The following is a 12,618-nucleotide window of genomic DNA, read 5'->3' as shown; positions in this document are numbered from 1 at the left end:
AAGTTCCAGATTCTAACCACTCTCAGGGCAAAGAAGTTTCTACTGAATTCTTTATTGTATTTATTATATTTATGGCCCCGAGTTAGCAACAGATCCAGACATGACGTGAGGAATCCCCCCACCCACCCCTCCCCCCGACAACCCAAGTAGTCGAGCACTTTGGGAAGCATAGGTCAAAAATCAACCGTTCTTCCCCAGCATGCTACACCTATCATTTGTCATGGTTTATGTACTTCACAGTCCTGTTACGGACAGGTGGTAAAGGGTGTGGGTGGTTTCCACTGTTCACCTCCCAACTCATTGCAATCGTGTTTTGTTTAAAATGATGAGTTAGCTCCTCAGTGTTTTACTTGCCAAATAAACAGAAAGTGGCAGGCTTTTTTGTAGGTTTAAAACAGAAGATTAACTATTGAACAAAATTCATTCCCCAAAATGTTTGCAACACCACTCACATACTCATTCACCCTCACATGCACTCTAAGAGAAGATAGATAGAAGGTAAAGTGTAAGAGTTCAAGGTGTGGTAAGTGGTCATGGTTTATGGTAAACCTGTTAAATCTTCTAAGTAGGACAGTCTGTTTTAAAGATGCAGGCCTAGGTGTTTGTAATCTTGAACTTGTTGAGGTATTGTAGATTTCTGGTAGTTAAGATTTCAGACTGGAGGTGGCAGTCACTTTTAGCTCTCTGCTGCACCAAGTTGAAGTGTAGAATAGCAGCAGGTCTTCTTGTTTAGGCTGGATCTTTCCACAGCGCCTAGCTCGACTGCCTTCTGTGATGTCTCTGTCATCTCTCTTTCTCTCTCTCTCTCAGCCTTGCTGGAATTCAAGATGGCTTTATATATTTACCCTGTGACTGAGGAGAGACCAGACTGATCTTGATGTCTGAAGTTCTGTACTGGCAAGACCCCCTTTGTTCCTCCAAACAATTACCTTTTAAGGTGAACTTACAAGTGTTAGCTTCACCCATGTGACTTTAGGTGTCAATTCTTGCTAGGCTACATAATGGACTTTTGATGGCAGCAATTTGAGATGAGGGCTGTTTACACTCCATTGTAATGAAGGTTAACTGGAGATGGAAAATCTGAGGAAGGTCTTTGTCTTAGTTTGTTTGTGTTTAGTTCACATTCATGTGTGACTATCTGTCTTATTGGGGTTGATTGTTTTTTCAGTCTTAGTAGACAATGGGTGTAGATTACCAGGCAGGAGGTGGTATGAGTCATGACTTGTCCTCCATTTTGTTGACAGCCAATGTCCCAATCTATTAAGTTTTATAACTTCTCAGTTTGTTTCTGTATTTTCATCGTTACACTTCTCATGAGCGTGACACCTCTGCCAAAAAGGGAAAAAATGAATTGCTTTGGATTTCATTTTTTATGTTGTTTGTTTTTTGGTTACAAAGAAAGGAGGAAAGAAGATGTAGGGTCACATCACTACATACATTCTGACACCCACACCTCAACCTTACAACTGCGACAGCTGACATTGTCTGTAACAGCCATTTCCTGTTCAAGCTTGAGTTTCTCATCATCCTTTTTTTAAGATGAGGTACAATTATAATTGAATTTCTTTTTTTTGAAGTTTGGCCTTAGGAAGGTTTATGTTTAGAAAACCCAGTGCCTTCTATCCATTTCCCACTTTTAAATCCCAGTTATGTGGTGTTGAACGGGATTGGATTTCCCTAGCATCTGTTTGCACTACTTTGGGAATTTTAATACCAACAGACATCTGGCTTTTGGTGAGTTTTGGAGTAAGTGGGAACTCAAGTTCAACTCCTGAGTCTTTAAGGAATCGAATTTCACAGACTGCTGTCGAGATATCTTTTATGTTCCTAGGTTTGTAATATGTAAGTTTCCATTACTGCATTGTTCTTGGCTGTTGTCAATTTTCACTGCCTGTACAGGCCTTAGCCCTTTAACTGCTGCTTCCACAACACATGGATTTAATATTTCAGTATCTGGCACATTGATAATTCTTATCACTAGGGTGATAGTGCGTGTTGAAACTGTTTTTAACCACTGTGAGGTGTCTGGGTTCTCTCCTGCACTTTGTCCTTAGTGGCTTCTGAATCTAGTTTGCTGGGTTTGGTTAGCATTGGATTTAGAACCTGACCATTTGATTCTTCAGTGGGCAAATCCACACTAATTTCACTTTATTTTTCTTGTGGCTTTCACAAGTGCTGTTTGTCATAGGGCATATTACCTTCCCTTTTTCTTTTAGTTTGGTGATGGGTTTTTCGCAATCTACCCCATGTACTCTGGGATGCTAGTGCTTGCAGGTGACTATCCAGCTTCCGCTGTACTCCCCATAGAATTTCTGCTAGGTGAGGCATCTCCCTCACTTTTGGCTTAACTGTTGGGAACTTTCCATGTCCCTATTTAAATCTTTAAAGAAGGTTTCTGCTACTCATACCTCTGGTGTATTCCTTTCAACTTCTGCTCCTTTTATGTCAGCTCCTTTACTTTCCTCTGGCTCTGTCTTGGCCTCTTTCAATTCGACTGGCTTTCCTTTAGCCTCTTTAATCTTTACTGGCTCTATTGCCCCTGTGGGACTTTTGAGACATTCTCCGCCCTCTGCAGCTTCGCAAAATTTTGCTTGTTCCCCTCAGTTTCCCTACTCTCCGTGGACTGCTCTGGACCCTCTGGAAACATTACCACACTTCCTGCCAAGTCTTTTCCCAGCAATAGGTCGACTTCCCCTACATTGGTAAGCCCAGAATGACCCTAACCATCACTACACAGGTGGCCAACTTACTCTGTAGGTAAAGTTTAACTAAGGGAACCTTCAAGCATTTGCCAGTAAGCCCTTTTACCAATGCCATCGTATTTGTTCTGCTTTTGGCTAGCATCTCTGTAATCTTTGCTACAAGTAGTGGTTGAAGACAACAGGTATCATTGAGAATGGTATCTCTTTGCCTGGTGCCTGGGATACAAAAGGAGTAATTTTCCTTTTTTGCAAAAAGTTCTTGTAAGTATTCTGGTCTTCTGCTACATTTGAGCACATGCGGACCACCTTCATAGCTGCAGACACTGTCTTGACTCTAATGCCCCCTGTTGATTTTTTGGAATACCATGATATGCCCAGATTTTCCACACTGAAAACACACCAGGCGTGCCCCTATTGGTTTAAAATCTTGGTTTCTTCTTTTAAAAGTTGGAGACTGATCTGTTTTTCCCTCTTTACTCTCCTTTTCTCTCAAACCCATTTCTGCTTCATCTTCTTCCATCCTATCTCTCCCTAGCCTGTAAGAGTTACTAGACACAAGTTTATTTTGAGTTGGAGGTCTATGTGTTAATTCATAGTCGTTGGCCATTACTGCGGCTTCTCTCACCTTTGTAATTCTTTGCTCCTCAATATGGGTTTTTATATTAACTGGGATGCTATTTTTAAATACTTTTGATAGAATCACCTCTCTCAGATTTTCATAGGAGGGTTCTAGCTTGACCAATTGGATCCAGTGATTGAAAGCCGTGTTTTTCATTCTTTCAAATTCAGTTTATGTTTGGGCAGGTCACTTCCTCGTGTTTCTGAATTTCTGTTGATAGGCTTCAGGTATTAACACATACGCATTTAGAATTGCTGTTTTAGTCTGTTCATAATCGAGGGAGCTTTCTTCTGATAACATGGAATAAACCTCACGGGCTTTTTCTGTTAACTGATCCTGCATCAGGAGGGTCCAAATTTCTAAAGGCCACATTAACCATGTTTGCAAATTTCTCAAATGACACAAAGAATGCTTCAACATCTTCCTCATTAAACGTTGGTTACAATTGTGAGAACTTTAAGAGCTCAGAGCTCCATCCTGAGTTAGGGTCATTTGCCTCACTAGTGGTGTTTCCACTGGATACAGCCAACCTTTCCAACTCAGCACTCTGCAATTGTACTTGCTCTCTTTTTGTACTTGTAACTCCCTATCTTCTCTTTCCTTTTGAAGCTGAAATGCTCCTTTTTTTCCTTTTGAAGCTGAAACTCTCTCTCTCTGCCTTTGCTTCCTGAAGCTGAAACTCTCTCTCCTCCTTTTCCTTTTTTAATTGCATTTTCTTTCTTTGCAACTGAATTCTAGCTAGCATTACCTCTACAGACTTTTATTCCATGCTTTCGTCTTCTGGTTCAGGGGTTATTTTTAAATGATTAGCCAGACTCTTGTCTATTTCTGGTTTCTTTGTTTTTTGTTTGAAAGTGATTCCTACCTCAGTAGCTAAGCTTTTTAAATCCTCAATACTTAATTTATTTAACTTATTATGGAATATGTCTTCCTGCTCTGCAAACTCTTCCACATTAAATGTGGCCATATCTTTTATTTCTAACACCATAGGGAAAAAAAGACTGATGTGAGAAAACCTGTCTGTTCAATTTTCCACGGTTTTACAGGTCAATTTTCCTCCCTTTTCCAAATCTCTTGTTTATTTCGATTGTTCTGAATCCCAGACAAGCCTGCAATTTGTTACGGACAGGCGGTAAGGGGTGTGGGTGTTTCCCACTGTTCACCTCTCAGCTGACCACAATCGTGTTTTATTTAAAGTGATGAGTTAGCCTCGCAGTGTATTACTTGCCAAATAAACAGACAGTGAGAGGTTTTCTTGTAGGTTTAAAACAGAAGATTAATTATTTATTGAACAATATTTATTCCCCAAAAGTTTTGCAATGCTACTTACACACACATTCACCCTCACATGCACTCAAATATAGTGTTACAAGAGGTTTTATTTTTGTACTCAGAATTTAGAATTCTGTGTGTTTTAAAAACTGAGAAAAGGATTTTTGCTCAGTGGAAGACATCTGCAAATAAATGGAATTCCTGCAATATTTTGAAAGGAAGTTCATAACATAAGTTGAACGTATACAAGGACAGGAAAGCTGGCTATTTCAATGTAACCACAAGGGTTTGGCCTTCCTCAGAGCAGTTTTTTTTTTGAATGACAAGAGACACCGTGTCTGGACATATGACATGATCAGGAAGGTTTTTTTCCCACTTTGGACCCTTTCAAAAGCCAGTGAGTCGGACAAAGAGCAGCCATTTGAAATCTTTGCTTTTATCTGCCTGGAGCAAGAGATGAAGACCCAGAAAAGTGTTACCTTTCTCTGTAAAGGAGACTTGCATCTCTTGAAAAGGAATCCTGCATTTGAAAGGTGGCAGATTCTTGTTGCCTCCTGTCTCTGAAGAATTCCTGCATCCAGTGAAATTCCTGTTGCCTCCTGTTTTCTAAGAAATTCTGAAAACTGAAGAATTCTTCTACTGCTAGACTGCCGCTGACCTAAGCAAACCTGTTGCTAAAGCCGTGATGGAAAACCTATGTGACGCCTGCTGCAGTTAAATTGCCATTAATGCCTACCCATTACAGACTGTTCATCAATCTCGCCTGGAGAGATTTTGAGTGGCATCTGACTATTCAACTCTGGGACACCTCACCATACTGAAAATATAGTACCAGAACATGATAATCTCAATTATTTTTATTATTCCTTCTATTTCTAAGAAACAGCTGTGAACCAAAATCCTTTTCCCCAGTTAACCATTTTTCTTTAATATATGTGTGTGTGCATAAGGGTTAAGGAAATAAGGATATATATATATATCTTGTGTGTAGTTAAGACTTATTATTTCTTTTCTAATAATGTTGTTGTTGTTTAAAGAAACCTGGTTTTGGTGGTGTTACGACCAGGTGAGAAAGGTGTCTAAGGGTCTTTTGCGGTCTTCACCTGATCTTATTGTAACAGGGTCTCATTTTAAACACACTGCGTTTTGAGCTCCCCTTTAGTGAATCCTTGTTCACCACTTTCCAATTATAATGTAACAAAATGAGCACAAACAGGCTTTCTTAGATTTAAAGAAGAAAAGTGAAATTTATTAATCCTTAAACTCGAATACGGTTAACACATACGGATATACGACGCGCCCATGCTAGCATGCACAAGCGATACATGTGCAAATAGGTGCAGAAAAAAGCAGAAGAAAAATAAAATGGAGAGGTTTGAGGCAGTCTCTAAAAGGGGGTTTCTTGTTACCGTTTCTGTGTTTCCAGCTCGCCGTAGAGTCCTTGATAGTAGTTTCCGTTGGGGCCCAGTATTCTTCTTTAACCTTGTTCACTGTAGGAGACTTTTCTCTCTTGGGGTTCATATATCTTCAGTGGTTTCTGAAGCTGGTGAGAGTGAGATGAGAGCAGACAGGAGAGAGGTGTTCTCAGTCCAGGAGAAAACAGCATTCTGATTTTAAATCCCTGCTGTAAGTTCAAATTCAAAAAACTCCAACAGTAAGCTAGTCATTTGACCAAACTGGTCTGACCACTTCTGTGTATTGGAGAAGTTAGGACCTTGTTCCAACACTGTCTGTTACTATGCAAATGTCTTTCCAGTCAGGGGCTCCAATTGTTTTTATAAAGCAAGTTCTTTCTTCACCAACAATAGTTTAAAATAAATGTTCATGTGGCGAAATTCATTTTCCCCATTCTTGGCAGGTGGGGGGTGGGGTGGGGGGGGGGTGACTTGCCTGACAGTGAATTTTATTCTAGGGGACAAATAGTGTCTAATTTGGCTATTCTTTCGTACGTGAAAAACTTTCTTGATATGCTGTGACCTGTGGAGTAGTGGGACTGAATTAACAGTGTATTACTCCCGTTTTGGTCGTAACAATAGATAGAAGGTAAAGGACAAGAGTTCAAGGTGTGGTAGGTGTTCGTGGTTTACGGTAAACCTGTTGAATCTTCGAAGTAGGACAGTCTCTTTTAATGATGCAGGCCTGGGTGCTTGTAGTCTTGAATTTGTTGAAGTGTAAATTTCTGGTGGTTAAGATTTCAGACTGGAGGTTGAGGTCACTTTCTGTTCTCTGTTGCACCAGGTTGAAGTGTAGAATAGCAGCAGGACTTCTTCTTGTTTAGGCTGGATCTTTCCATGGCCCCTGATCCAACTGCCTTCTGTGATGTGTCTGTCATCTCTCTTTCTCTCTGTCTCCCTCTCTGAGCCTTGCTGGAATTCAAGATGGCTTTAGATATTTACCCTGTGGCTGAGAAGAGACCAAACTGATTTTGATGTCTGAAGTTCTATACTGGCAAGACCCCCTTTGTTCTTCCAAACGATTATCTTTTATGGTGAACTTATAAGTGTTAGCTTTGCCTATGTGACTTTAGGTTTCAGGTCTTGCTGGGATTTTGATGGCCCGACTTTGAGGAGATGAGGGCCGTTCACACTCTATTGTAATTAAGGTTAGTTGGCGATAGAAAATCTGAGGAAGGTCTTTGTCTTTGTTTGAGTATAGTTCGCATCCATGAGTGATTATCTGTCTTATTTCCATGAGATGGGGTTGACTGGTTTTTCACACTTAGTAGACAATGGGTGTTGTCACGCTTACGAGAAGTGCGACAATTAAACATTATGTACTAAAACTGAAGGGTTATAAAAATTGACTTTGCCTTTTTAAGAAAATGGACATTGCTACAAAAGATGGCTGCAAGTGTATTCAAATATTGCCACACAGTCTGTTTAGAACAAATAATACCTTCAAAGCTAAGAGGTGTCAATTGCGCCCATCCTAAACCCATCCTGAAACATTCCTGAATTGAATAGGTTCTACAGAAACAATGAAGGTATGACATGAAAACATCATAACTGGATTATTCTCATCCTGGGCCATTGTGTGATCACTATGGGGGAAGAGACCAAAGCATCTCCTACCAGAAGATGACGTGACAAACCTTTTACCTTCCAAAAGGCAGCCCTCGAAGAGTGAGAGAGACACACAGAAAGAAGCATCACCAAACTGCTTGTCCAGCTAAGGGCTGGGAAAATAAATCCAGCAAGCCATTAGGGAGTTGCCTTGCTATAATTTCTACATTGTTAGCTCATGCAGCAGTGAAATTGGAACTATCTTCTGTCTTTAAACTGAATTTTCAACTAAGATAGGTATCTACAAACACTTCAGGCCTGCAACCAACAAGAACTTGATTTCTGAGACGATTCAACAGGTTTACCATGAACCCCGAAACCCTACCTCACCTGAAAACCACTTACCCCTTTCCCTCTCTGTCTCTTGTGTTTGTGCGCACAAGTGAATGCGTGAGTGGATGCAGTTGCAACAATTTTGAGATAAGGCATATTGTTTAATAAATAACTTATCTTCCATTTTAAAACCTACAAGAAAACCGGTCACTATCTGTTTATTTGACAAATAAAACACAAAGGGGTTAAACCCTAATAACAAAAAAAACTTGCTGCGGTCATGTGGGATTTGAACAGTGGGAACTACCCACACCCCTCACCACTTGGCCATAACAAATTGGCAGCTTGACGCCAAGATCTGAACTGTCAGAGAAGCAAGAGATTTAGAAAACGGGAGGAAAATTGACCTTTGAAATTGTGGGAAAGTAAACAAAGGTTTTCTTATATTCTTCTGTTTTTTCTCTGCAGAGCTAGAAACAAAAGATAGAGCCAGAAGAATTTAAAAGGGCCAAGATAAAGCCAGGAATATTTAACGAGGCCAAGATAGAGACAGAAAAATTTAAAAGGAGCTAAGATAAAAGCAGGAAAGCTGAAGGAAAATCATCAGATATGTGGTTAGCCGAAACCTTCTTTAAAGATTTAAATAGGGACAAGGAAAGTTTCCAAACAGGCGAGCTGAAAGTGAGGGAAATGCCTCACCTATTTGAAGTGCCACAGGGAAGTGCAGTGAAAGCTGGACAGCCACCTGCGAGCAATAATTTCCCAGAGCACAAGGGGCAGATTAGGGAAAAACCCAACCCTGAAGTAAAAAGAAAAGGAAGATAAAATACCCTAAAGTAAACAACACTTATGAAAGTCACAAGAAAACTAAATGGGAGGTCAATGTGGATCTACCCACTGAAGAATCAAAAGATCAGGTTCCAAGTCCAAAGCTAATCAAAGCCACCAATTTAGATTCAGGACTGAGCAAGAACAAGGGGCAGGAGTAAATCCTAGATGCCTCACAGGGGCTACAAAAACAATTTTTCACCAACTACCACCCCAGAGATCAGAACTATCAATGTGCCAGAACCTGAAGTGTTAAAGCCATGTGTTGTAGAAACAACAGTTGAGGGGTTAAAGCTTGTACAGACAAGGAAACTTGCCACCAGCTGAGAACTATGTAGTAATGGAAATTTGCATACTACAAGCTTCACCAATGACCATATGCTTATTGAGATTAATGTTACCAAAGTACTACAAACTGATGCTAGAGAAACTATAACCCCATTTGACAACACATAACCAAAATAAATGCAATATTTTTAATAGTACCTCATTCAAAGGAAGGATGATAGAAAAAACTCCAAACTTGAACGTGAAATAGGTGTTAAAGGCAATGCCATCTGTAGCAGTTGTAAGAGTGAGGAGTGAATGAAATGAATATGTGCAGTGGTGTGACCCGATGGCTGGAATTTTATGCTGGATGGACGGGAGCCGGACTCCGACGTAAATGTCAGTGCCGATCCCGCTCCCGCCCAGCCTGGGGATCCGTCCCGTATTTTACGGATCCCAAGGCCTCAATTGGCCCGAGGCGGGATTTCCACTCACTTGAGGGAGGAGGTCCTGCCTCAGTGAGCTGCCGGCCAATCAGCGGGCCGGCAGCTCTTAGTCTCAGCAGCGCCACCGAGAGCGGTGGCCACTGCTGAGACTGCATCTCAGCCGACTGAGGAGGACGCAATGGAACCGGGACAGAAGGTAAGTTTGGGCAGCCTCACCAGGGGAATCAGTCGTGCCCTGGCTAGGGTGGTCGTTTGGGAGGAGGGGGGCATCTTGGATCCCGGGGTTGGGTTGGGAGGCGGGGGCGGCCTTCAATTGGGCACCCTGTGCCTGATTGCCAGGCCCCCCCCCACCGGGGTGCGGAAAGGCCAACCGCTATAGCTGGGTGGCCTTTCACGTCCCCGGCACACCCGCTTGCCACGGGTAAAATACCCGTGGAGGTGGGCGAGGGCCCTTAAGTGGCCGTTAAGTGGCCACTTAAGGGTCTTGATTGGCCTTGGGTGTGCGGGCCGCTTCTCACACCCCCGCCAGACCTCCGTAAACTTGGTCGGAGGTGGAATCGGGGCGGTTAGGCCTCCCGGAGCCTGCCGCTCAATTTTACGCTGCCCCCACGCCACCATCTGACCCGGTGGGGCAGCGTAAAATTCCGGCCTATGTCTTTCTAAAAAAAAAAGAAAAAATGAAATCCGAGGATTTTTCCTCTTTGAGGGGAGGTGCCACGCTTACGAGAAGTATGACGATGAAAAATTATGTACTAAAACTGAAGAATTATAAAAATTGACTTTGCCTTTTTAAGAAAATGTGCAATGCTGCAAAAGAAGGGTGCATGTGTATTCGAATATTGCCACACTATCTGTTTAATATACCTTCAAAGCTAAGATGTGTCAATTGCACCCATCCTGAAACATTCCTGAATTGAATGGGTTCTTCTGAAATAAAGAAGGCATGAAGTGAAAACATCATAACTGGATTATTCTTATCCTGTGCCATTGTGTGATCACCATGGGGGAGAGACCAAAGCGTCTCCTACCAGAAGATGATGTGATAAACCTTTCACCTTTAAAAAGGCAGCCCTCGGAGAGAGAGAGAGAGAGAGAGAGAGAGAGACCCAGAAAGAAGCATCACCAAACACCTTGTCCAACTAAGGGCTGGGAGAAAAATCCAGCAAGCCATCAGGGAGATGCCTTGCTGTAAATTCTACATTTTTATCTTATGCAGCAGTGAAATTGGAAGTGATCCTCTGTCTTTAAACTGAACTCTCACCCAACGAGAACTTGACTTCTGAGAGAATTCAATACATTTACGGTGAACCCCGAAACCCTACCTCACCTGAAAACCACTTACCCCTTTCCCTCTCTATCTGTCCCTTTGTGTGTGTGTGTGTGTGTGTGTTCGTGTGTGCGCATGCGTGCACGCGCGAGTGAATGCATAAATGGATGCTGTTGCGACAATTTCGGGATAAGGCACATTGTTCAATAAATAATTAATCTTCTGTTTTGAAACCTACAAGAAAACCTGTTGCTGTCTGTTTATTTGACAAATAAAACATAAAGGGGTTAAAACCTAAAAACAAAAAAACCTTGCTGTGTTCAGGTGGGAGTTGAACAGTGGGAACCACCCACACCCCTCACCATTTGGCCGTAACAAATTGGGGGCGTGACGCCAAGATCTGAACAGTTAGACAAGCGAAAGATTTAGTAACAGTGTGGATTACCAGGCAGGAGGTGGTATGAGTCATGACTTGGCCTCCATTTTGTTGACAGTCAATGTCCCAATCTTTTAAAATTGTTCTAAGTTTATAACTTCTCAGTTTGTTTCTATATTTTCATAGCTACGCTTCTTGTGAGCATGACAATACAGTGCTCTCAGTCAAATGGGCGGGAAGAGGTCAACAGCACACTGGAGATCCAGCACAAAGTAAAAGGCTGGTTGTGGCAGCTACCAGTACAGCAAGCTGCAACTCTCTTAAAAGAAACTCTCCCTCAAAGTAAAAAAAAAGCCCTCTGATTTTTTTTTTAAATTGAACAGCTGTGAAAAACAACGAGCTGGTCTCTCGATTTAAAACAACCAAACTGTGTGAACAAAAGCTGTAGTCTCTCACTCTTAAAAGGGGCAGGCAGGCAAAAACAAATCTGTCTTAAAAAGGAAACAAAAATAAATGTGTCTGTGAAAAAGAAACCTGTAAAATGTCCTTTATTTATAAAAAGACAGGATTGTTAAGACAATGGCTTTCAGATATCCAGTTATCGACTGGAAGGCATTGGAGATAGTATCTGAATTTAAACTGTTCGACAGAGAATGGTGTTTCCTGGATCAAGAAATGAGCGAACCAGAGAACAAGTTATCAAAATTAAGATCGCAATGGGATCAGAATAACAGTGAGTGCAGTACAGACATAGGATACAGTTAACAGTTAGCAGGAGGGTCTAAAGATTGTTGGGCAGGCAAAATAAATGTGCAACATCAACATACACTGAAAGAAATTCCACAGAAGCTTAAACAGTACAGAAGTGTTGTGGGATAACCTTAAGAGCAGATCACCTTGAGAGCTGTAAGTGAAGATCACCAGAGGAAGTGATGTTATAAATTGGAAGGCATTGGACATAAGTCTGAATTTAAACTGTTCGACAGTGAATGAAGCTGTGTTTCCTGGATCAAAAAGTGAGCGAACTGGAGAAACAAGCTACCAAAATTAAAGATTGCAATGGGCAACAAGGGCCTGCAATGGACCAATACATCAGGATTGTCAGCTGACGATCAGAAGGACCCTAGCAAGCTATGGACATTCCTGGAGCAGCAACCCAAGGTGAAGGTAAATTTCCGAGTACGTAGGCTTGAGCTCATGGCCTACCGGCAAAGGCAAGATGAGCCCATTGACCAGTTTGTTGCGAGAGTGACAAACCTCAATATTGTGACTTTGCAAATATCGAATTGTCAGAACAAGTCATAGAGCTAGTAATTGCATCAACCCTACTGGAAGCCTTTCAAAAAGACCTGCTAGAAAAGAAGAAAGGACACACAATAGATGCACAACTTAATGTGTCATGGAACCATATTTATTTTTCTCCTCAGAATAAAACAGTGTGCCTTTAAGAGTCTGTTAAAAGCAGTGCACCTTTAAGACAGAGAGAGAAGCTTTTGGATTTCTGAG

Source organism: Heterodontus francisci, chromosome 13 (genome assembly GCF_036365525.1).
Source record: "Heterodontus francisci isolate sHetFra1 chromosome 13, sHetFra1.hap1, whole genome shotgun sequence".
NCBI classification, from domain to species: domain Eukaryota; kingdom Metazoa; phylum Chordata; class Chondrichthyes; order Heterodontiformes; family Heterodontidae; genus Heterodontus; species Heterodontus francisci.
Note: the sequence above shows the minus strand (reverse complement) of the source record.